At 43.1% G+C, this 24,878-nt stretch overlaps 1 protein-coding gene across 7 annotated transcripts in view; it reads left to right on the forward strand.

Moving 5' to 3' along the window:
- MTUS1 (microtubule associated scaffold protein 1) overlaps positions 1-24,878 on the forward strand; it is a 390,210-nt gene that overhangs the window by 20,704 nt on the left and 344,628 nt on the right. For 2 of the 7 annotated variants that reach the window (XM_077477388.1, XM_077477390.1), the window contains exon 1: positions 20,288-20,809. The exons of 2 other annotated variants lie outside the window; for them this stretch is intronic. The gene's annotated coding sequence lies outside the window, so the exon portion shown is untranslated. Of the gene's footprint in view, positions 1-20,281; positions 20,810-24,878 lie in introns of those variants that run through there. 3 more of the 7 variants (XM_077477387.1, XM_077477384.1, XM_077477389.1) reach the window with 3 other exon arrangements.

The raw sequence follows: 24,878 nt of genomic DNA on the forward strand, positions 1-24,878 counted from the left end.
ACCCACTGAGTGCCAGACAGCAGACCCGCCCACAGAATCTGCAGTTTTTTTGGGTCTCCTAAGAAGGGAGACATTTGACAGTTAAGGATACATGCAGGAGGCATGTATATCCTTATAGATGACCACTATGGCAGTAGTTTTTAGAGTGGGTTTACATCCACTTTAAGCACCACAAAAATTAGTTTAACTTTTTGAAACAGTTGCCTAGTTTTGTTATTAACTTTAGCAAATTAATTATCTTCATAAATGTAGGCCAAAATGTATTCTGCTACATTTCTTAAAAAAATAATTCAAATCTTTGTTTAGTCTTTTTAAGTTTAGTTTACAGTCTATTTTTATTCAATGGGTATATCAACTTTATTTAAAATCCCTTTTTTTTTGCTTTGCCCCCTGAAATGAAGACATGTTTTTTTATTTTTTTTTATTTTACCCAGCTGTCAAAGTGCATCTTAGAACAGCCAAGTTTTTAGTGGTGCACCGAATGAAAATTTCAGTCCCAAAAATTCAGGATGCACTGGGCCAAAACCGAAAATGTGTTCTAGTCGACTTTTATTATCATGATTTTAAGTGAATATGAATTCTTCACCATTATCTGCACCTTTTCAAGAGGTGTTAAAAATCCTGCGTCAAAAGTGCACCTCCCCATTGAAATTCATTAAAAACTCAGCAAGAACACATCAAAAATGCATCTGTGTTGCATTTTTTTATTTTTTTTATTTATTCCCATGCTTTTGAAAAACACACCATAGCAAGGCAAAATTAATGCTGTTTTTGGGAGCCATTATCAGAACATTTTTTTTTCCATTTTTGAACACCCTTCTTTTGGACGATAATTTTGGTGCATCACTAATCCCAATGAGGGAACACTAATATGCCAGAAGAAGAAGAAAAAAAGAAAAAACAGAATCCCTGAGTTGGAAAAAGATCCGTGAGGGAGTTAAATGGAGATCTTGTGTTTCTGCTAAGCAGAAACACTGATCTGTTTTCCTTCATTGTCGGCACTCCTCCCTAGGAGCACACTTAACCCTTGGATTGCCCTGATATTAACCATTTGTCATTGTCATTTTAGACAGTGAAAATGTGTTTTATTTATTTTTTATTTTTTTTAACCATCCATTACTGTATTGGTGTCACTGATCCCCAAAAAGTGTCAGTGTCAGATTTGTGTGCTGCAATGCCATTTTTTTTTTTTTAGTTGGCTGTTCTATAGCAGAAAGTGTAAAAAAAACAAAAACGAAAAAAACAAAACAAAAAAAAACAATTTTTTGTTTAGCACAAAAAAAAACGCAGAGGTAATCAAATTACCCTAAAAAGCTCAATTTTGTGGGGTAAAAAGGACACATATTTTGTTTGGGTACAGCGTCGCATGACTGCGCAGTTGTCAGTTAAGGGCAACACAGTGCTAGATCTCGAAATGGCCTGGTCAGGAAGTGGGTAAAACCACCTGGAGCTGAAGTGGTTGAAGTCTGTATCACCTGAGGCCAGTCACTTCACTGGGCGAATGTTAGGATTTACAATCGCTTTAAATGGGAAGTTGCTTCTCCAGTACAGGTACAGTCTATTAAAGTGTGGTGTTAAGCTGGTTGCATCTCGGCCAGTTCCTGATGAATCTGCCAATCCCACCTTTTGCGGGGCCTACTTGGATTTTCTTCTATCAGACTTCATAGTGGTATTGCATGCATTCCAGCTCCTAGATCCTATGGGGAGATTTTTGCCCATTTAAATTCATAATTCAAGTTTTCCAAATCCTGGTCATGGCGCTTAAACTGTGGCTGCCATAACCTTAAGGGTCCATTCACACGGGGCGGATCGGTGCTGATCCGCCCTGTGAATATCCGCTTGCTTAGCGGGGATCGCCGGAGCGATCCCCACTGAGCATGAAAATGACAGGTTTGTCTCTGCACACTGCGCAGGGACAGAACTGTCACACCGCCTCTCTCCCCTATGGGAGATTGGGTTACGACGGACTGCAGTGTCTGTTGTCATCCGATCCGATGACGGATGGAAAAATATAGCTTTTTCCTCCGTCACACTTTCTGATCGGAGCGGCTCAGATGTCAGTGGATGTGTCCCCGTTGACATCCGACGCTCCATAGACCTCTATGGACCCATTCAGGTCCGCCTGAAAAACTGACAGGCGGACCTGAACAGATCGTCCATGTGAAAGGGGCCTAAAGGGTAGGCGTAACTTTTGTGGGGGAAAAAATTGGCAAATTAAAAAATAAATAAATGGTGTATACAATTCTCTCAGCACAAGGACAAGAAGTTTTTTCATCAGAAGAACACAAAGTAGGAATCTGTAACAGTTTACTATCTTTGCAATGTACATAGATCACCCAGGGGGGATTTATTTGCCAACATAAGTGGAGTTATTCTTTAAACATGGCTTTCCGGGGTGAGTTAGAAGATTGAAGGGTAAAGCATACATACAGGACAAGAGTAGAGCTGCATTTCCCAATATACAACATAGAGTAGAACATAGCGTGGGACTTCTTTCAGAAAAGGGCTACAAAAATTCGGTCATGTTTGGTCAAAAAGATGGAGCACTGGAAGTAGTACTGAATCCTGAACTGTGAAAATTCACACGGATTGGAGAAATGAGGTTTTGGTAGGAAAGAAGCAGGTGGGATAACAGTGGAGGGGGGGTGGGGAATAGTTGGCCTGTAGGTGATGAAAGGATTCAGTGAAGTTTGAGTGTTCATTTATATTTTCTGCTGCTTAACTGGTGAGTTGTTTTGTGTGGACATACATTTTGTTTTATCTGTCCTTTCTTTACCTGAAGTCAAAGGTAAAACGGGGGTGGGGGTGTTCACGCTAGCAGACAGCTTTTGCTTAGTTGCAAGTTTTTGTTTTTATATAACTTGTTTAACTTTTTACCTTTCCCTGCAGCAAACAGGTGGTTTATAATTCACTATTAGGGCCGGTTCACACTGCGACGCGAGGCGAGGCGACACGGCTCGCCTCACCTCGCTCCCGCAAGTCGCCCCCATTCAGTACTATGGAACCGTTCTGAGAGGAGCGACTCGAGTCGCTCCGACTCAGAAAAAAGGTTCCTGTACTACTTCGGGGCGACTTCGGGGGCGACTTGCATTGACTTCTATGCAGAAGTCCTCTGCAAGTCGCCGCTGAGCTCCCCGCAAGTCGCGGCGAGGTAAGTCGGAGACGCCTCGCCGCGGCTCGCTGTGTGAACCGGCCCTTAGCCTTTACACCAGTTAACATCCATTTTTGTTCACCCCCCCCCCTTCCTTATTGTTCCCCTTTAGCTGTTTGTATACATTTTCCTCTTCATGGTGTATGATTGCCCATATTGTTCACCATTCTTTTGGGTAGCAGTTTCTACTAAAGTAGTCCTTATCTGGGCCTCTCTAGAACATCATGTCGATCCTTGGGGTTTTTTTTTTTTGGTTTTAAATGTTTGCTTTCACCATTTTTATATAGTCTTCCTTCCTTGTAGTAAGACTTCCACATCTGTTGAATCTCTCCGTGGTCGTTGGCCACCCCTCAGTTGGACTAGTTTTGTCTGAATTACTACATTGAGGGACATCAGTCCTGCCCTTATGTGTAATTGGCTTTGTGTTATGGTTGCCACCAGTAGCGGTACTGGTATCAATGCCCGTGCTGAGCATTTTAACAAGTAATCTTACCAATACTTTTATACCTAAAACTGGTTAAAATCACACTGCAAAGGTATTGGTAGTTGGTATCGCCAAGTAATCAGTACTTGCTGATAAAAAGGTATCTGTGCAGTCCTACTTTGTGTACTAACAAAACTGAGGCATGATGGTGGAGGTGGGGGTTATAGTAGGACTGGCTTCACACGGTTTGCTAGTCTCTGAACCTCGTGAAGGAAGCAGTATAACCTGAATATACAAGTAGTAATGCATCACTGTGCCCCTCATTGGACTTTGAAAAATATTTTACAGTAATTACAAAAATCTTATGTTACTTTTTTCTTTCTGGAGATTTAATAAAACAGGAATTGAAAAGTAATCTTCCCAATGAGACTGCAGAAAAACCTGCCAGTTGCGAACGATTGTTATGCTGTCCAAAAAAACTTGGCTCTGGATTTATTTTGAGTTTTATCAAGCTGGATACATATTCTGTGCCTTAAATACCTCAATAAATATAGTGGACTTAAGTACTCCAGCACTAGACATTCCCTCCACATCCCTGGTCGGGCACAGGGATGTCACAGGTCCTCTTTCTCTGGCAATGAGCGGATCCTAGCTGCCGGATACAGTGGCACCCTCTCTGCATCATGCTCTTGTGATTCCAGGGCAGAAATCAGGAACTACATGTGTCACCCGGCTGGATGTGTAACATGGAAAATGTGAAAAAAAAAAAAAATCATAAGATTGGCGATAGAAAATTTTCAAACCTTTGAAATTTAACATAAATGCAAGGATGACTGAGAACTTTTGGCCTAAGGCTATCACTGGCCTTTCACAGCAAATGGTGGTATAGTTTAAATGTGGATGTGCTTTCACATATACATGGTGTGTAAAAAGAAAAAAAAGAATTGTAAAAGATGCATTTTAAAGGTTAAGGAACTTTATGGACAAAGAGGGCTGCTGCTGTCAGAAAATGACTCATCTACAAATGTCGTGTGCATCCTAGTGTATAGTTGTGTTTGTGGCTTTATATCATACAATGTTAGGCGCCAGAAATGTGAGAACAGTGGGGACTTCTAGTGGAGGGGACAGGAGTAGAGAACAAAGATGTGAGAGAATACAGCAGGACCAGATGATGAATTGATGGGGTTGCGTAAATGGATAGTGGACTCAAGAAGAGCGTATGCATCAGGATTATCAAAAATGAGTTAAAGCGGAAGTTCCATTTTTGGGTGTAACTTTACTTTAAGGGAAGGTGACCCCCTGACATGCCACATTTGGCATGTCATTTTTTTGGGGGTGTGGGGGGTGGAGCGGAAATGCTCTTTTTAGAGGGTTCCAGCTCCCACTAACTCCTAACGCACCTCTGGCGCCAGAAGGGAGATCACCCCCCCCCCTCCTTCTTGGCAATGATCTGGGACACGTCACAGGACGCAGATGATTGCCTGGCCAGTCACAGCCAGGTGCCCACAGTAACCACGCCAGTGCTGCAGAGAGGAGGGGGGAGGCCAGCGGTGTGCCGTTCCCCCATATTGCTGGACCCTGGGGACAGTTAAGCGTCTGATTATTAAGTCAGCAGCTGCAGTGTTTTTAACTGCTGACTTTTTTTTTTTTTATTATTTTTTTTTGGAACTCCGCTTTGAGTAGGTACTGAGACTAAAATTTTTTGAGGGGGGGTGGGGGGGAAAGAGAGGATGCAATCAAACTGGATTGTGGAAGAGGCAAACAGAGGAGGCAGCAAGAATGGGTTGTGTTAAACCCGAAAAGGAACACTATTTGAATGTGGTTAAAGACTGTGGACCTGGAAGCCTGGATTGTGGACAACGGGGAGGAAAAATGCAAGATTTTGATCAGGATGGTTTTGATTTAAATCAAGTTGATTTAAGTCACAATCTAAAAATTATTAAAGGCTTTTTAATAGTGATTAAAAGAGTAGTTGTCATCTCTGTCCCACAGCGGCTCCACCTCCGACTGTTGTTGACTCACCGACACTCCCATTCACTTTAAATTTCAAGAAAGTTTTATTGTATTTTCATAGTTAAACAGAATAACATTGGCTCAATTGCCATAAAGATACATATAACAGTAATGCGACCATTATACATGTACCACTAAACAAAAGAAAGACGTGTAATTGAGACAAATAGAATATCATGAGAGAGCGATACAAAAAGCAAAACTTAACCTATTCATGAACACCCTCAAGAATGGTCTAAACTGATAGGGGAGAACCCCCCGATACAGATCAGTCAGGTTCAGGAGACCAAAAGTATGACAAAATCGATAATAATAATCAAATGGAAAAAAAAATAGATAAGAAAGAATTATAAAAAACGGGGGATCCGGTAGAAGGCCCCAGAGCGATCCCTGAGAGTCCAGGCCCCCCCACCCCAGTGGGAGCTAACTGTGTGAGGGCCTAGGACTCCCAGGGACCCCCCCCGACACCCCCCACTGGAAGAGTTTGTCCACCCAACTGGCCCCCCGGGCCCCAAAGTCAAAGATAGAAATTTGAACTATATGTACTTCTAAGAAGTAGGTCAGATCGTAGTCCCCCAATGCCGTAACTGGCCTCTGCCCTTCAAACATGCGTGGGTGCCATAACAAGTATAGTAGAACAAATAGAGAGAGGGGGAAAGATACCCCCCTAGAGAGAAAAGAAGAAAACGTGGGAAAGAGCGAAGAGTAGAATAGAAACGGAAAGTGTAGAATTTGTGTATCTACAGGAAGAATCAAAGACAAATCAACAGGACAAGCCTGGTCTAAGGGGAAGGTGGCAATAAGCGGCCCATGGATCCCAGGTGAAATAGAATCTCTCAACCTTATCATTCAATTTAGCCACTAGGTGCTCCTGTGACATAATCCAAGAGATTTTCCTTTTACAACACTGGAAAGAGACCGTAGGCTTTTTCCAGGCCTTCGCTATCGTAGTTTTAGCTCCCAACAGTATGAAGAAGGCAAGTTTCTGTTTATGTTTGGATAGGTTGGGTATGTATTGATTGAGAAGAGCTACATTTGGATTAGGATGTACATTGGTATCGGATACTATATTGATGGTTCTAAAAATTTTCTGCCAAAAAGACCGGATATGTGGGCAGGACCACCATATATGTATCATAGTACCCTCCAACTCGCAGCCTCTAAAACATAGGGGTGAAGTACCTGGGAACATCCGTGCCAATCTAGCCGGGACATAATACCAACGGAATAAAATTTTAAGGCTGGCTTCTATTAATGAGATATTGAAAATACCTGTAAAAGAGCGTGTGGCTGCCTGAGACCACTCAGTTGGGGACCATGAGCTTCCCGTGTCTTCCTCCCATGCTCGAGCGTAAGTCGGCTTTCCCATCCTCGTCAGGAGCGCTGTGTAAATCAGAGAGATGCTGCCTTTCTGGTCTGTAGTATTGACACACCAGTGTTCGTAAGGCGTAATGGAGGGGGATGTCCGTTGATCAGACCATATTGATTTTAAAAAATGAGATATTTGGGAAAATCTGAATAGTTCCGTATCCGGCATTTCCAGTTTCTTTCTACAGTGAGAAAGGGTCAGGGGACCCCCCGGAGAAAGAAAGTGGCCTATGCGGTATAGCCCCTTGTCAGTCCACCATTTAAAAGCCTGAATGTTCAACCCAGGAGGGAAGTTGGAGTTGTTAAATATGTGGGCCAGCGGTTTCAGTGGAGAGGTCAGAGTATTACGTTTGAATAGCTTTGAACAGAGGGCTACAGAGTGGGATAGTGTAGGTGACATGATGGCTGGTCGCAGCTTCGGGTTGCACCAAAGAAGGAAGTCTATAGTGTGAAGTGGGACTGCTTTCCTCTCCATAGAGAGCCAATCCGGTTTTGTACCTTTGGAGAAGACCAGAGAGATCTGCGACAATTGAGCTGCCAAGTAATAGTTCCAAAGATCAGGGAGACCCAACCCTCCCTGAGATTTTAAGCGAAGCAAATTTCTAGATGGGCATCGGTAACCCTTTTTCCCCCCAGACAAAGCGAATAATCTCAGATTGTAATTTGTTAAGGAACCGTTTTCGAATCGGAATGGTAAGAGAGCGAAACAAGTACAGAGTACGGGGAAGTAGCGTCATTTTGACAGCATGTACCCTACCTAGCCAGGACAGACCACACCTCGACCACTGTTCCAGATCTCTCCTACAGTTGGTTAACATAGGGGGATAATTTGCATTAAACAGATCTTTGATGTTAGGAGTTAGTTTGATCCCCAGATAAGAGATTTCTTTGGGAGCCCATACAAAATCAAAGTTTCTGACAAGCTGCAGAAGGCGGTCCGGAGGAATGTTAACGTTCAATGCCATTGATTTATGCATGTTAACTCTAAGTCCAGAAATCCCACTAAACTTGCCCAACACCTTATAGATCATCGGTAAAGAAATTAGGGGAGAGGTAATATACAGAAGAAGATCATCTGCATATAATGCACATTTAGGAATCTGGTCCCCACATACCACCCCCCTAATGTCAGGGTTCGTCCGAATAGCTATCGCTAATGTTTCTATTGCAATTGCAAACAGCAGGGGGGATAGTGGACAGCCCTGTCTAGTACCTCTTCTAATGTGGCATGGAGCAGAATATCTACCCATCAATCGTATTTGTGCTGAAGGAGTGGAGTAAAGTGAATTTATTAAATTAAGGAAAGAAGGGCCAAATCCCCATCTGTGCAGGATATCCGATAAAAAATCCCAGTCGATCGAGTCGAACGCTTTATGTAGATCGATCGAAAGAAGGAACCCTTCCTGGGGGGGACCTCCATCCCATTGGGAATTGAGGAGAGAAATGACATCGATGGAACGTCTTATCTGGTCCGGACCCTGTCTTCCGGGAATAAAACCCACCTGGTCTCTATGTATGTATGAGGGAATAAAGCTCGCAATCCTATTGGCCAATATCTTAGTCATAATTTTAATGTCATTATTAATGAGAGATATGGGGCGATAGTTTCCCACATCACTTACGTCCTTTCCTGGTTTGGGTATTACCGAAATATAAGCCGAATTAAGGTCTACACTCAGAGGTGACCCTTTCCTAAGGGAGTTGAAAAGGGAGACCAGGTGAGGTGCTAAGGTGGAGCTAAACTTCTTATAGTAACCCGTAGAAAAACCATCTGGACCGGGGGAAGAGCCTGTTTTCAGGGAGTTGATTGTACGTAACACTTCTTCTTGGGTAAACGGGGCTTCCAGGAGGTCTTTGTGATCAGTAGTAAGGGAGGGCAGTGGGAGGGAATCTAGGAAGGTCTTCCGAGTCGATTCCGAGAGATCGGGTGTCTGTTCATAAAGTTTAGTATAAAACTGTAGGAAAGCCTTCATTATTTTCTCTGGATTCTGTGATAACTCCCCTGATGGCAATTTAATTTTAGGAAAAGCTAAGATGCGTTGTTTGGGGCTTAGTTTAACAGCAAGTTTGGAGCCGATCCTATCTCGTTGACTATAGAATCTAGCCCCTGTCCATCTGAGATGTCTTTCTGCTGCTGTCGTTAAGTGTAAATTTAAAGGGGTCCTAGCCTTATCTAATTGAGCTAGGGAGGCCGGAGTAGGGTGACGCTTGTGAAGCCTAGCCAACGATCTGAATTCATTAGTCAGCTTAACCGTGTCAGCTTTATGTTCCGCTCTAAGTTTTGCCGATAATTTGATTATGTCTCCTCTAACTACTGTCTTATGAGCCGCCCAGATAGTCATAGGGGAAACGTCATCAGTCGTATTGTTACGGAAATAGTCTTGAATAAAGCCCTCAATAACCGAACAATGGGCCTGTTCGCTTAGAAGGGATTCTTGTAGACGCCAACGAGGTGGGGACCCCGTCCCCATTGGCCTGTTTATACTCAGAGTGACGATGGAGTGATCAGATAATGGAGTATCCACAATCTTTGAGCAATTGACAAGAGGGATCGATGTGGGTCTGACAAATATGTGGTCTATCCTGGCCAGAGTATTATGGGGTGCTGAAAAGTGTGTGTAGTCTTTTTTATGGGGGTTGACTTCCCTCCAAATGTTGATCAGTCCTGCTGCGTGTAGTGATTGGGCGATCTTAACGCTTTGTTTAGGTGGATGTCTGGGTTTTTGACCGCCATTACCAGATTTGTCCAAGGAAGAATCAAAAGCAACGTTCGAGTCCCCCCCAAGGATGATGGTACCCCTAATATGAGGTTTAATCTTATGAAGTAAGGAGTCAAAGAAAGCCCTCTGCCCTTTGTTGGGGGCATAGTAAGATATAAAAGTATACATCTCTCCATCAATCTTCCCCGATACCACAATGTATCTTCCCAGTGGGTCCGATACAGTCTCCTGGTGTGTGAAATTAACATGTTTAGCCAGACATATAGCTACCCCCTTTGTTTTGTTCGAAGCGGAGGATAGAAAAAATTGGGGGAAGTGTTGGTGGAGAAAGGTAGGATTATATGAAGCTGGGAAGTGAGTCTCTTGTAATAGGAGAACGTCTGCATGCATAGACCGATAACTTTGGAACATTTTCCTGCGCTTGACAGGGGAGTTAAGTCCCTGAGTATTATGAGAAAAGATTTTGAGAATGGGAGCTGAAGTGGTGGGACTAGGCATGAGATGTGTGTAGAGGCTAGCTGATAGGCTGCATTCTTACCCGTGTAGTGAAACAGCACTACTTGGAGGAGTAGGCGCAAAGTGGGAGACGACTCGCCGGGGCATGGGAAGGAAGACCACGGTCTGCCACGTATCCAGGCACTGTAAAATTGAGCAAAAGAGAGGAGCCATAGAAAAGAGGTGAAAAAAGGAAGGAAAGATAGAGAAGGGAAAGAAAGAGACAATGTTAAAAACACCAGTGTAACATCAAATGTATTCATAGGCCGTAACAAAAACGTCTCCCCATGAAATCTGGGGTCCCCAGACCCCTGCCCACCCCACGGACGGAAAGTATTGGTCATTCCGCCCCAGTAATCTAAGAGGACCGGTAAGTCCTAATAATAGGACCACCAGTATAGTTCCCAAGGGCACCAGAGGTGCTCTAGAAACCTGTCGGAGGTGCACTGGGTCCACCACAGCCCCAGAAACCGGAGAAATAAAACCAGGAAATGAGAGCTAAAACAGCCCATAAGAACACTCATAGTCAGAACGTCCCTGAGAATAAAAACAAATCTGAAATATAACTAACCACCAGTAATGAAATGAAGAAAATTGAAAAATACAAATAACAGAACCCTGTTACTAGTCACTGTGATTGCAGTCAAGAGGCCTACTCAGTAGGTCTATACACTCCCATATCCCCCCCTCCCCCTAATGAGGCCCCGACAGAGCAGCCCACTCCAGTCGGGCGTAGAGCTGGGTCAGGCTGTCCCTCACATCAGCAGGGACCCTGTTCGCCAAAACCCCCCCCCCCCAGTAATTGCCAACTGAAAAAAGGCATGCCCGCCTGTCCCAAAAACCGTGGATCCCAACGGGGAAAACTCAGAGAAACATATGGAAAGAAGAGAGCAATAAAATGAACCCCAGGTGATGATAAATACAATCAAAAGGAGTCTTGTAAAACTGTAAATTAACAGAACTCTCACAACCCACCCACCCCCCCAACCCCCAAGGGCCAAGGCCCCTCAATCACTCCCCTGTACCTCTCCCCACCTGAGTCCCCCAGTTCAATAACAATGAAAAAAATAAAATAAAAAAGGGGGGGGGGGGAAGGATAAAAATTGGTAAGTACAGGTAAATGGCCCTGGGCCAAAGGAGGGAGACTCAGAGAGGGTCACTGGATGTTTCTGGAAGTGGTCAAAAATCCAGAGAAAAAGGGAAGTTTCTGGCAAAAATCAGGAACAATGATCCATTCTTCTGTAGACGAATCCGCTTCAGGGCGGGAGATTTTCCTTGGAGCGTTTGGAGTGCTGTTGTAGCCAATTTGGTTGTAGAGGACTGGCCGGAGGAGGCCTCTTTGAAGAAGCCGGAGTCCCTCTGATGGTTTGCTTGGAGGATGTGTCCTGAGGAATCAAACCCAGCTGAAGTAAAAGTTTCTCACCGTCAGCAAATGAGGAGAATCCAAGATTCTTATTCATATAAGAGAAGTTAAGGCGCAGAGGAAAAGACCACCTGTATGGAATCTGCTTATCCGCCAGAATCTGAAGTAGGGGCTTGAGAGCACGTCTTTTCTGTACCGTATAGGGTGACAAATCTGTGAAAATCTGAATTTTATGTCCCAGCAGTTTGAGGTTGTCTGAGTACCTGGCTCTTTTCATAACCTCTTCCTTTACAGAGTAAAAGTGTGTTTTGACAATAATGTCTCTAGGGAGGCCATCTGAGCGGGGAGGCTGTAGGGCCCTGTGTGCTCTGTCGAGTTCCAGACGATGTTCAGCAATATCAGGTATTAGGTCCTTAATCAGTTGCTTCACAGCAGCAGGGACATCTTTCTCGGCTTCGGGGAGTCCCCTGATCCTAAAGTTATAACGTCTCGATCTATTCTCGAGGTCGTCAATTTTTGCGTATGCGGTTTCGAGCTGATCCTGCAGATCCTGTAATCTGGCTGTATTCTGATTAATTCGTGCTACTGCCTGATCTGCTTTCTTTTCAATAGTGTCAATTCTCACCCCAATGTGCTGCAAATCAGAGTGTATGGATGCAGAAATCTGTGCTGCATTGTCTGCCAGGCTTTTGGCTAGAAGCTGAGAAAAAGCTTTCATCATAAAGGGAAAGTCATTAGGAGCAGGGGCTGCAGTATCTGAATCAGCATGTGAGAGAAGCATGCCTGTGTGAGGATCCAGCATGGGGGTGGAAGGACAATCCCTGTCCAATCTGCTTAATAAAGATTCTGTGGAAGCTGGAGAGGCTGCCTGGGGGAGAGGAGGAAAGTCTGTACCTGGGGACCAGGTCTTGGTCAGCTATGGACTCCTCAGCGAGGTCCGCGCTATATGCTGTCTTGTGTCCTGCCGCCGCCATCTTGGCATAGCTGACAGGAACGGTTTGCGCCGCCATCTGCCCCAGGAGATTTCGCCGCGGATGCGAGACCGACATCCGTGGATTCCGGGCGGTCTCGTCTATCCGCCTGGCCCGGTGGTGATCGTCGTGGGACGTTCCGAGGGCTCCGGTGTTCAAATTGGGGCCGTGGTGGAGCGGAGCTCTAGTAGCCAGCGGCCATCTTGTGAGCTGCCGCGCATGCGCCTCCCATTGACTTTAATGAAACGGCTGGAGATGCGGCAGTGACGCAACAAGGTGAGGGACATGTTGGCAGCAGGTGAGTGGACGCCCACTAACAGGCGCTGCCATGATAGATCTGAAATGACAGGGGCTCTTTAAATGCAAGGACTTATTTTTGCTGGTAGTTAAAATCTTCAATATTTGCAAACAAAATAAAGGGTTCCTATTTAGAATAAGCTGTCAGGTTAGTTAATAGTCCCAAGCTGGTTCTCTTTTATGGCCTTCTGCCATTTTGCTCCTCAAGGGAGGAATAAAGCACCTTAAGCTATGTGCAGAAACATCACAAAGTTTATAAGCAGCTTAGGTTTCACTTTAATTTTTACGGCTTGCCCTTCCTCCTCACACTTGGTGCCTGATGCAGATGCAGTTCTCTAAAATAACAATCATACAGTTTGTTGTGTATATAGATTTGCAAAACAATGGGATAATAGAATATTCCTGAACTTAATTTTTATCTCCTGGTTATTGTGAAATTGTGTAAATGGATCAATGCAGTGCGTGTTATCTCAGCCTACAGAACTTGGATTCATTGAACGAGTTTACCATAAGTGTAAATATTGCAGAATATACAACCTCATGTTACACAACTAAGCTCCATTTTATGCTAAACTAAATTAATTTATCTGAAATAGAGAACTATCTTTTAGATAGATTTTTAACCCCAAAGAATCTTAACAAAATGGATAAAAAATCAAAGGTTAATTAACTCCTGTACAAATTGGTCTTAGTATGTGTAACAATGTGAGTTGGGGACCTTTGTAAACTCTTTGAGGACAGGGACTCGTGTGTGTGTGTGTGTGTGTGTGTGTGTATGTATGTATGTATGTGTATATATATATATATATATATATATATATATATATATATATATATATATATATATATATATATATATATATATATATATATATATATATATATATATATAGGCTCTTATCTTGCTATCTATACAATCTCTATCACACACACTTATGTGTACTTTATATGCCTTGCCAGAATTTACTATTTCTTGGCCATTTTTCAGAGAACATGAATGATAAAACAAACTTTTCTTTCCCTCATGGTTGGTTTGTCTCAAGCCATTTATTATCAATCAACTATTTTTACTCAATTCTTAAATCATAATCGCAACAGAAACTACCCAAATGACCCTGATCAAAAGTTTACATTCCCTGGTTCTTAATAACTTGTGTTGCCCCCTCTAACATTGACCGCTTGAAGTCTTTTGTGGTATTTGTGGATGGTGGTATTTATCTTCTCAGATGGTAAAGCTGCCCATTCCTCTTGGCAAAAAGCCTCCAGTTCCTGTAAATTCTTGGGCTGTCTTGCATGAACTGCAGGTTTGAGATCTCCCCAGTGTGGCTCAATGATATTGAGGTTAGGAGACTGAGATGGCCACTCTGAAACCATCACCTTGTTCTGCTGTAGCCAATGACAGGTCTACTTGGCCTTGTGTTTTGGATCATTGTCATGTTGGAATGTCCAAGTACGTCCCATGCGCAGCTTCCTGGCTGATGAATGCAAATGTTCCTCCAGTATTGTTGACTTACTGCATTCATCTTGCCATCAATTTTGACCAAAGTTCCTGTGCGTTTGTAGCTCACACATCCCCAAAACATCAGTGATCCACCTCCGTGTTTCACAGTAGGAATGGTGTACCTTTCTTCATAGCCTTGTTGACTCCTCCAAATGTAGCATTTATGGTTGTGGCCAAAAAGCTGATTTTTGGTCTCATCACTTCAAATGACTGTGCCAGAAGGTTTGAGGCTTGTCTCTGTGCTGTATGGCATATTGTAAGCAAGGTACTTTGTGGCATTTGCATTAGTAATTGCTTTGTTCTGGCGTCTCAACCATGCAGCCCATCTTTCTAAAAGTGCCTCCTTATTGTGCATCTTTAAACAGCCACACCACATGTTTTCAGAGTCCTGTACTTCACCTGAAATTATTTGTGGGTTTTTTTTTAGTTGGTCTAGCTGACAGTGGTTTGGTTTCAACTGAACCCCTCATTTTCCACTTGGCGTTTTTTAACGCTTCCGATTTGGCATTCCCAATTCCTTGGATATCTTTTTATATCCCTTTCCTGTTTTATACAGTTCAACTACCTTTTCCTGCAAATCCTTTGACCATTCTTTTGCTTTCCCCATGACTCAGAATCCAGAAACGTCAGTGCAGCACTGGATGAAAGATGTAAGGGTCTGTCAGGAGTCCAGAAACTCATTGACCTTTTTACACATACACGAATTACAAGCAAACAGTTCAGACAAGCATAGTTATTTTTTTAATAGCCATTCAAACCCCTTTGTGTCAACATTTGTATGTGTTATCAGGCCAAAATCACCAGGGTATGTAAACTTTTGATCGGGTCATTTGTGTAGTTTCTGTTATAGTTTAAAGAGTAAACACAGTAGATGGTGATATACTGTAGATATATAAGTAAACATCAAAATATCCAAAATTATTAAGAGGAGGCCAGATGGTACATTACCGTTTCCCTACAATTTCTATATTTAAACAATGGTAGCCTCAATTTAAAATACAAAAGAGGCCAGATAATGCACTATTGTTTAAATGGTGCATTGTTTGCCTACAATAAATTTCTATATCTGGCCTCTTTGTATTTTAAATTTAGGATACCATCTTTGGATTACACCTGGGGAGACTGAGGATCCTGCTACTTGGAGCCCAGAGGTTATTACGCTGCTGTTGTGGACCAAACGTTATATATATATATATAATTTTTTTTTTATATAAATAAATTTTTTACCAATTGTATCATTTGTTTGGGACTTCAGCATTCACTCGCGCATTGCTCGTGGCAATTATATATAATATTTCACCTGAGTGATTTATCGCATAGAGCTGCATTTTTGTTCATTTTTAATATTTTATACACAGATTATGGGAGTGTTGCTATGCTTAGCGGCTGTGGATTGGTTCTCTTAAGTATTAAAACATTCTTTGGACGCTCTTCATTGGTAGCTCACAATGCATCAATCTATATCTTATCTTAAAGAACCACTCTATTGGAAACTTCATTGTTTTCTGTAGATGACAGTGCTGCTGGCTTGATGCGCCTCAGACTCAGATTGTGGGAGCACAGATCTACATGCTCCTTTACAGCGGGATCTTTTACCTTGATGCATAATCCTATTTCTATAGAACACTTTCATGTTCTATAGAATTAGAGCTGCACGATTCTGGCTGAAATAAGAATCGCTATCTTTTTTTTTCGCTTAGAAGATCACGATTCGCTCAAGATTCGTAACATCTTTCACATTAAAACATACATTGGGCTAACTTTACTGTTTCATGTATTCCCCCCCCCCCCCCCCACACACACACAAAATTGCGCTTGGAAGACCGCTGGGCAAATACAGTGTGAACTAAAATATTGCAGCAATTACTCTTTTATACCCTAGGTCATTGATTGCGAACCTTGGCACCCCAGATGTTTTGGAACTACATTTCCCATGATTCTTATGCACTCTGTAGTGTAGCTAAGCATCATGGGAAATGTAGTTCCAAAACATCTGGAGTGCCAAGGTTCGCCATCACTGCCCTAGGTTCTTTACTACAATCTATGTTTGGGTGTTCCAAGTAATTTTCGAGCAAAAAATATTGATTTTAACTTGTGAAAGAAGTGTCAGAAAAAGGTTTTCACTTTAAGTGGTTAAACTTCCTGCATTTACATGTTGAAAACCTTGGCAGACTGCCCAGATTATATCTTTACACACAAGTTCATCCCTTGGATCTAAGAAGGAAGCTTAGTTACAAGGTTTCATTTTAAAAACTTGGCATGTTTTCTTTTGACAGCTGAGTGAACAGATAAGTCTCTCCACTTGTTATATGAAAGAATAATCAGATTGTCAGGGGGTTTGAATTGAGATCACGATTTTTTTAACGATTAATTGTGCAGCTCTATATAGAAAGCATGATCTCCATTAGGATTGTTCCATAGTGGTAGGCAAAGAGGGGAAGTGTGGTGGGGTGGTGTTAGCGGAGAATGTTTACTAATGGAGTTCCCAAGAAATAAGACGATTCCTCAGCCTACAGCATCCACTCAAACTTTTTGGCTAGATTTATCTTTGCTAATGGCTGCTAAAGACGGGGCTGGACTTGAAGGATCATAACAACAGGGTCTATGAAACTAAGTTGTCTAAAGTTGGCCATAATGCTGGCTGAAGGAAAGAAATCCCTCATGCTAATCTGGATGAATGAATATGCAAGCTATTGTATTCTGACATCTGGCACCTGTGGCTCTCAGAATCTCATAGGGTGCCTGCATATAATTTGGATGCAGCCACTGTTCAGCTGAGTTTTCTGCCCTGCCGAAGGTCAATTGAAAGCGGTTTTGTTGTGATCAAAGCGGCTGAAATTTGATGTGTATGGTCGGCTTTTGGAGCAGGTTTGCAGTTTCAAGTTCAAGTTTCAAACTAACCAAAATAAAGCGGCACAGGCCTGGCTGGTAATGATACCCAGAAGTTTCTCTTCTGCATGCCCTTCCAACTTGACTTCTGACACACTGTCCCCATGGGAGCCATTTGGCACACTTATTAGCCACTGAGCTGTTCTCGCTGGACAGGGAGGTGCTAGGTGGCTAGAATTGACTTATAGAATCAGGGCCAGTTTGGAGGGCAGATCATAAAGTAAAAGTGGTAAAGATAAAGTGGTAAACCTCAGACATATTGAAAATCTGTATAAACAAAGCCTGTCCTATAGTGTACATTTATTTCAATTAAGGGCAGTAAGTGCCATTTTTCTGCTGCATCCTTCATCTATCAGCATGAATGACTTCTGACAAGTTTTCCTGACACCAAGAGAAAAAAGGTAACGGCGGAGGTGGCTGCAACTGATTGACAGCCTCAGCTCTATTCCTGTGTGAAGGGTGATGTGTCCCTTCCATCCAATTGGCTCTCAGAGCTCTCCTCACTTGGCTTTGTAGAGTATTCTCTTCAGGTCTAGGTCCCTTTTATTTGACAGCTTGGATAAGCTTTAAAAATTCAGCCCTTAGAACAGATGACGAGAAGACTGCAGATAAAACTTGGATGATATTTCATCTGTGTGCTTCACCTGCGGCCAGTCACTTCACTGGGTATATGGAAGGCTAAGCTTGGCCACAGATCGACTGAAAATCGGCTGGTTCAGCAAGAACCGACGGCATATCCATCTAGTGCGGTTGAAAGAAGTTGATCTAATGCATGCTTGTAAGCCAAACCACTCGTATATCAAAGTGATTTTCCCCATGAGAAATAATGGAAACACAGAAGATTTGTTCCACAACCATTTATTCATAAGTTCTTTAGTCTGTATAAAAAGATGATGGCAAAGTGATGGGTTGTGTAACCACAAAATGTCCATCTACAAATGGAAGCCTCCACAAGGGTATTCGAAGCAATTTAACCGCTTGCCGACCAGCCTCCGTCATCATAATGCGGCAGGTCGGCTCTCCTGCTTAAACCGCTGTAGGTGTATGTCTGTGTTTGCACAGGAAATAGCGGGCACGCACTGTGTACAGAGGCAGAATGGGGTACTGCCAGCGACTCCCTGTTAGGCCAGTTGACATGTCAGATCTTCTCTTCCTAGTGATCGGGAACAGCAATCTGTCATGTCCCTGGTAGCCCATACCCCCTACAGTTTGAACACATCCTGGGAACATACTTAACCCCTTGATTGGCCCTTAGAGTTAACTCCTTCCCGGCCAGTGTCATTTTTACATTGTTCAGTGCATTTTTATAGCACTGATCAATGTAATGTCACTGGTCCTCAGTGTCAATTAAGGCCGGATTTGTCCGCACCATGTTGAAGTCCCGTTATGTCGCCGCCTTTACCAATAAAAACTATTTTTAAAAGTCTCTAAATCTATCCCATAGATTGTAGATGTGATAACTTTTGTGCAAACCAATCAATATACGCCTATTGTGTGTTGTTTTTATTTTTTTATTTTTTTATAAATGTGTAGAAGAGTATATCAACCTAAACTGATGAATATATTTCGTTTTTTTCCTTGTTTTTTTTGTTACTTTCGGTTATAATAGCCAGAAACACTTTTATTTTATTTTTTGTGCCATTAAAAAAAAAAAAACGCAGAAGTGATCAAATACCTCCAAATGAAAGCTCTTTTGTGAGGGGAAATAAAGGATGTCACTTTTGTTTGGGTGCTGTGTTGTGCTACTGTGCAATTTTCTGTTAAAATGAGGCAGTGCCAGATAGCAAAAAATGGCCTGGCCATTAATGGGGCAAATCCTTCTGGGGCTGAAGTGGGTAATGAAGGTACAACATTTAGCAACTCGCATTGATTAAAAGAGGCACATCTAAGGCCTCTTGCACACTGTAGCTTGAAAAAGCTCAGTGCGGCTTATTCTTTTACTGAGCTAAAATACATGACATTAATTGCAATGTGCCTAATCACACAGGCATGTAAACGAGCGATGTGTCAGTAAAAAAATATGCATTTTTCTTAGTAATTAACACCGCATGCGCACAAATCTCCATTAGCATTTTGTGAACTTAAGAACAAGTTTGCGTTTGAATATGCGCAAACGCATATGCGCAAATACATACAAAAAAGGCTGGAAAAATAGCTGCAGGCATCTGGGGGAAGCTGTAAACATGGATGTCGTAGACCATCCTCCGCACCGCCGGCTTTCACTGCTGTCAGTCTGCAGTCGTGACCGGGAAGATTACCCTGCAGTAGAGCGATCTGAAAGCGAGGCTTGAAGCAATCGTGGAACGCACAGTGGAAGTGATGATGGCGGAGACTCTGTGGACAGCTTTATCCCAGGCCATGCGTACTTAAATGTGCCTGTTTTACTCATCAGCCATGTGAGTTGCTAAATGTTTTACCTTCATTAAATGTAACCATATTGCTACACTTAGAGGCGCCTCTCTTCTCTTTTATACTCAGTTGTGACATGACACTACTTGTACATTATAATTATTTCAGGTACTTGTATAGCGCTGTAATTTTACGCAGCGCTTTATATAGTGTGTGTGTGTGTGTGTGTGTATATACTGTATGTGGTGTGTGTGTGTGTATATGTATGTATGTATGTGTATATGTATGTATGTATATATGTCTATATATGTGTATATATTTTATTATACATTTTTTTTTTTTTTCCCCACTTCAGTCCCTACCCTCAAGGAGCTTACAATCTAAGGTCCCTCAAAACATCGCTTGTTTATAAAGTCAAAATTTATAAAAAAAAAAAGCTCGTCTTGCAAAACACTCTCAATCCAAGGTTTTACTGTATTTTGTATGTGGGTCCACTATTAGATTGTAGGTTCATCATGTGCGTGGGTAATTCCACTACTGATATCTGACATAGAATACTTTTGTGCTCTGCCTTCCCTTTTTAATAATGCAGACATTTCCTGGGCCAAGCATTAGCTGGAGCTGTGGGAGGTAAAAAACGCTTACTCTGCATCCTCTTTACAAGACTGTACAAGGCAGATTATAATTAGACACAGTTGACTAGGAAGCTGGAGCGCTGGTGGCCTCATTTGAAAACTCTATAGGATGGCATAGGAGATGAGATTTTCCTAACTTTTATTCCATCTCCTCTTTTTCCCTCCACCTCTTTCATTAATGCGTTCTTTCAAAGTGATCAGTGTCATTGCTAGGCAACTGGGAATGCTGATATGCCTGGCCTCCCGTCCCTCCCTCTTTGTCCCACAAGGATAGACTCGGCATTTGCCCACTTTGTCAGGCAGCTCTCTAACCCACCACACATCCCACTGTGGACCTTGATCTTTGAATGGATAAACATCAATGTTTTCCTATGAAAGAGCGAAGCGTGTGCTCAGTGATCTGGCAGAGGGCATGACTAATGCTGGCAGGCTTTCTAAAGGAAATTCTTTTACAATCCAGGAGCAAGTCAGTGAGCTTCTCCTGCACACACACCACTCACAAAGTGCCTTCTGAATTCCTTCCCGTAAGCTGGAAATACTGCAGTTTCCTTCTGCTGGAGCATCTGTGACTGCAGAAGACGAGAGCTCTGACGCCGTCTAAACGCTTCTTTGTCTGAGCACGCTGGGAGGAAGGTGAGTGCGGTGTACCCTTACTGGTGTCATGCATGCAGCTCGATCCTCTAAAGGAAATGAAGCCTGTAGGGACTTGGAAGTGGGTTGTATTTACTAAAAAAAACAAGGACACTGCAGTGGGGTCCTGCTGGCTCTGCAGCAGTGGGACTGTTTACATGGAAGATACGGCACTGTGAACATGGTAAAAAGAATTGACGTATAGCATGTTTTTTATTGATGCCACTGCCAAAAGCTTTGATTTTTGCAGTTACCAGTAGCAACCAGTATAAGCTTAAGTCATTGGTGTGGTTAGACCAGTACTGGTTACCGTAAATGACTGCTATGTGCATTATGGAATATCTGCACTGTGCTGGTTTTAGCAGCAGAACAAAGTTATTCCTGAAAGGTTATAGAACGTAATATAAACACGTGTAAGCCTGGTGGATTCTGTATGATCTTTGTATACACTGAACTGGCTATGGCAGGTTTTTATAGACTCCGATGCTGGAAAGAATGCTGTTGGCTCTGCTTTCATAACAGTGTTGTGCAAAGTGATGCATGTCCCATAGAGGACGTGTTGGAAAATCCATGGGTCGTCCAGGCGAGAAGGTGAGTGTTGGGTGGTAGGATGCGGTTAAATTGTCTTGCAGATATTTCTGTGCGGAGATGGGTGTGCTAGTGACGTTGTGTGTCACTTCTATTCTAATCCTCATCAGCACTTGGCACTGACAGCACACACTGGAATGTTGTGTTCATGCAGAAGAAAACACGGCTCATGCTGGTGTATTGTCTCACCTCTAGAGTGTCCCCTCTCTGGACGCTCCCCCCTCCTTCCCACTAAACAGCCAGCCTGTGATCTAGCAGTCATGGCGATGCCTTCTTCTCCAATGATCAGCGCACACTAGATCGGTTAATGCCTACACATGGGTTCAACACCTTGACCTGTAGGAAACTCATACGGAGAGACCTATGGGGACTACAGTTACGTTCACTCACTTCAAAATGCTGGATACCTTCAGAGTTATTGACTTTTGAAAGTTAAAGTCTGAAATGTCAGCACATCAAATGTGTGTATTTTAGGTGAAAGACTTGGAAAGCATTGACTTTATTGGGTCTGCATGATGGCCTGGCAAGTAGCATTTAAAAGATTAAAATATAGGTCAACAGTGGCATCCTGCATCTCTCTATACTGCAGAATTAAAAGTTTAAAGCGGAGTTCCACCCAAAAATGGAACTTGCGCTTTAAGGGAAGGTGACCCCCATGACATGACACATTTGGCATGTGTTTTTTTTTTTTTTTGACGGGGTGGCAGAATCGCCCCCCCCCCCCCCCCCCTCTCTCGGCAATCATCTGGGACACGTCACAGGTTCCAGATGATTGCCTGGCTGGTCACAGCTCGCACATGTGCAAGTGGCTGTGAAGCCATAGCTGGGCGCACACATCGACCATGCTGGTGCCACAGAGGAGGGGGAGACTAGCGGGCTTCATTCCCCTGCTTTGCAGGACCCTGGGACGGGTAAGTATCTGAGTATCAAGTCAGCAGCTGCAGTATTTGCAGCTACTGACTTTTTTAAATTGGTACGCCGCTTTAACTACACTAAGGCTGCTTTCACACTGGGGCGGGAGCAGCGTCGGCGGTAAAGCGCCGCTATTTTTAGCGGCGCTTTACCGTCGTTTTAGCGGCGGTGTGCGGGCGCTAGCGGGGTGGTTTTAACCCCCGCTAGCGGCCGAAAAGGGGTTAAACCCGCCCGCCGGCGGTATTGCCGCGGTGTCCCATTGATTTCAATGGGTAGGAGCGGTTTAGGAGCGGTGAATACACCGCTCCTTCACCGCTGCAAAGATGCGGCTAGCAGGACTTTTTTCACCGTCCTGCCAGCGCATCGCTCCAGTGTGAAAGCCCTCCGGCTTTCACACTGGAGTTAAAGGGGCCGGTTTTGTTCAGGCGTTACACAGGCGCTATTTTTAGCGCTGTAACGCCTGAATACCGCCCCAGTGTGAAAGCAGCCTTAATCTGAGAACCACACGACAAAAATGTTATTTCTTTTATATTCAAAGCAAGTTCGCCCATCCAGATATATACATTATATCTCCATGCTTTATTTTGCTGAGCAATCACTTTGAAAAACATCCCTATAGAATTTATGGCTCTGGCCTTTTTGAGTAAGGGCAAATAATTTAGTTAGAATCCCTCTGCCCTTAGCTTGGGTGTGCAGGCAGGAGTTTGTCTATATCTGAAAAAACTCTTGACCTCCTGAAGGCTCCTGGGCTGTGTAAGGTCCCCTTTCACACTGGTGGGATCCAACTGCTTAGTAGGGGATCTCTCCGCTGGTCCCTGCTGAGCAGACAGATGACAGATCTGTACAGAGCGTACACTGACACAACCTGCTGCCCTCTATGGGGTGTCCGTTTCCTTTCCACTGTCATCTGATCCAATCTGCCAAACTGATGGGGAACGGATCCCCATCTGTTTTTAGTAGAAAGGATTGGATGCCAGCGGGTGTCAACAGACATAGAGCAATAGATGGTTCGATCTCGTCCACCTGAAAAACTGACGGGTCTGTCTGTGTCAAAGTGGCCTATGACATAATTTGCAGAGTCCCAGACACCAGGGAGTAACTACAGAAATGTAAATAAAGTTAAAACCAGTAAATCTATCCTAAACTGTATGTATGACGTTTTAATCTTTATGCTGAAAGTATTATTGTTTGAGTGATTTCCACTTTAATGCCCCCTTTCTCAGCTGCTCATACTTTACTTTTTGTCTTTCGTTAGCCCCTGGGAACTCAAAGACTTAGTGTATAAGCTTGTAGCCCCTCCAGTCAGAGCTTACACAGAGCTTGGCTTGTGTGTCATAAACAATTGCCTGCCTTTTTGAAGGAAAAGTGCTGATTATCTCCTTTAGCCTTTTTTCAGCCACTTCCTGTCTACAAGCACTGGTTCTCACGTTGGCTATACATCACTACTCTGACCTTCCTAACTGCAATAATATTGAATTGTTAACAACACATGTATATGTGTGTAATACAGTATAAATGCTAATCCAAGTTACCTTTTGTATTTCAATGGGGTGTTCGTATTTTTTTAAAGTATAGCATACTGCATTTTTTCACTGAAACGCAAGCAAAAGTATGTTCGTTCAACTTGGCAAAAAAAAAGGCCAAAGACATAAAAAATGAATCCCAAACACATGGAAATGGGCCCTGAACATGGGAAACAAGCCCTTACATTCTGACATGGTGACAACTCAGAACCAATAAACACATGCTTAGATTTTCAGATGACCGAACGTCCAATTTTTAAGTTAAAGTTAAGGGGTTACCAACAATACGAACATTTTCATAACCACAGAATACAATGTCAGAAGTGACGTAACGTGTTGAATAGTTTTTGTATGTATTCTTTCTTTCTGAGCATGCGTGGTCTTGCTGGAACGTTTTTTTTTTTTTGTATGAAAAACATACTAATAAAACGAAAATCGGATGTTGATCCGAAAATCGTCAGCTTGTACGAATTTTCCCATCTGATTTTCGTATCTCGTGTACGGGCCTTAAGACCTTTTTATTACAATAGAACAGGATATGCTTGAATAGGTGTCTTTATGGCACAATTGCCAGGCCCTTTATTAAAATATGTTAGTAATCCATAATAAAAGGGGGGAAAAAAGGGCCCTAGGCAGTTTGGATTTATTTGTAAAGGCTCCTTTTTTTGCCTATAAAAATAAGATAAATGTTATATTTGCCTGCTCTGTTGGGGTGGATTTAAAAGGAGCAGCCCAGATCCTCTTCTTGGGTCCCTCATCTGTGATCCTGGCCCCTCCCTCCTGTTCAGTGCCCCCACAGCTATCAGCTTGCTATGGGGGCACCTGAGCCGAGTCACAGCTCCGTGTGCTCATTCAGTCAGAGCCCTGGCCCCACCCCCACTCTCCCTTGATTTGCTAGTTGACTTTGGCAGCAGCGGAAGCCAATGGTGCCGCTGCTGTGTCTCAGCCAATCAGGAAGTTAAATATTGGATGGCTGAGACACTCATGGACAATGCTGGTAAGAGAGTGACCTTTGCTAAGTTAGAGGTGGCTGATGGGGGGGCTGCTGC

This window comes from Lithobates pipiens, unplaced genomic scaffold, assembly GCF_037356315.1.
Source record: "Lithobates pipiens isolate NorthernLeopardFrog02 unplaced genomic scaffold, aLitPip1_a1.2 Scaffold_13, whole genome shotgun sequence".
Classification (NCBI taxonomy): Eukaryota; Metazoa; Chordata; class Amphibia; order Anura; family Ranidae; genus Lithobates; species Lithobates pipiens.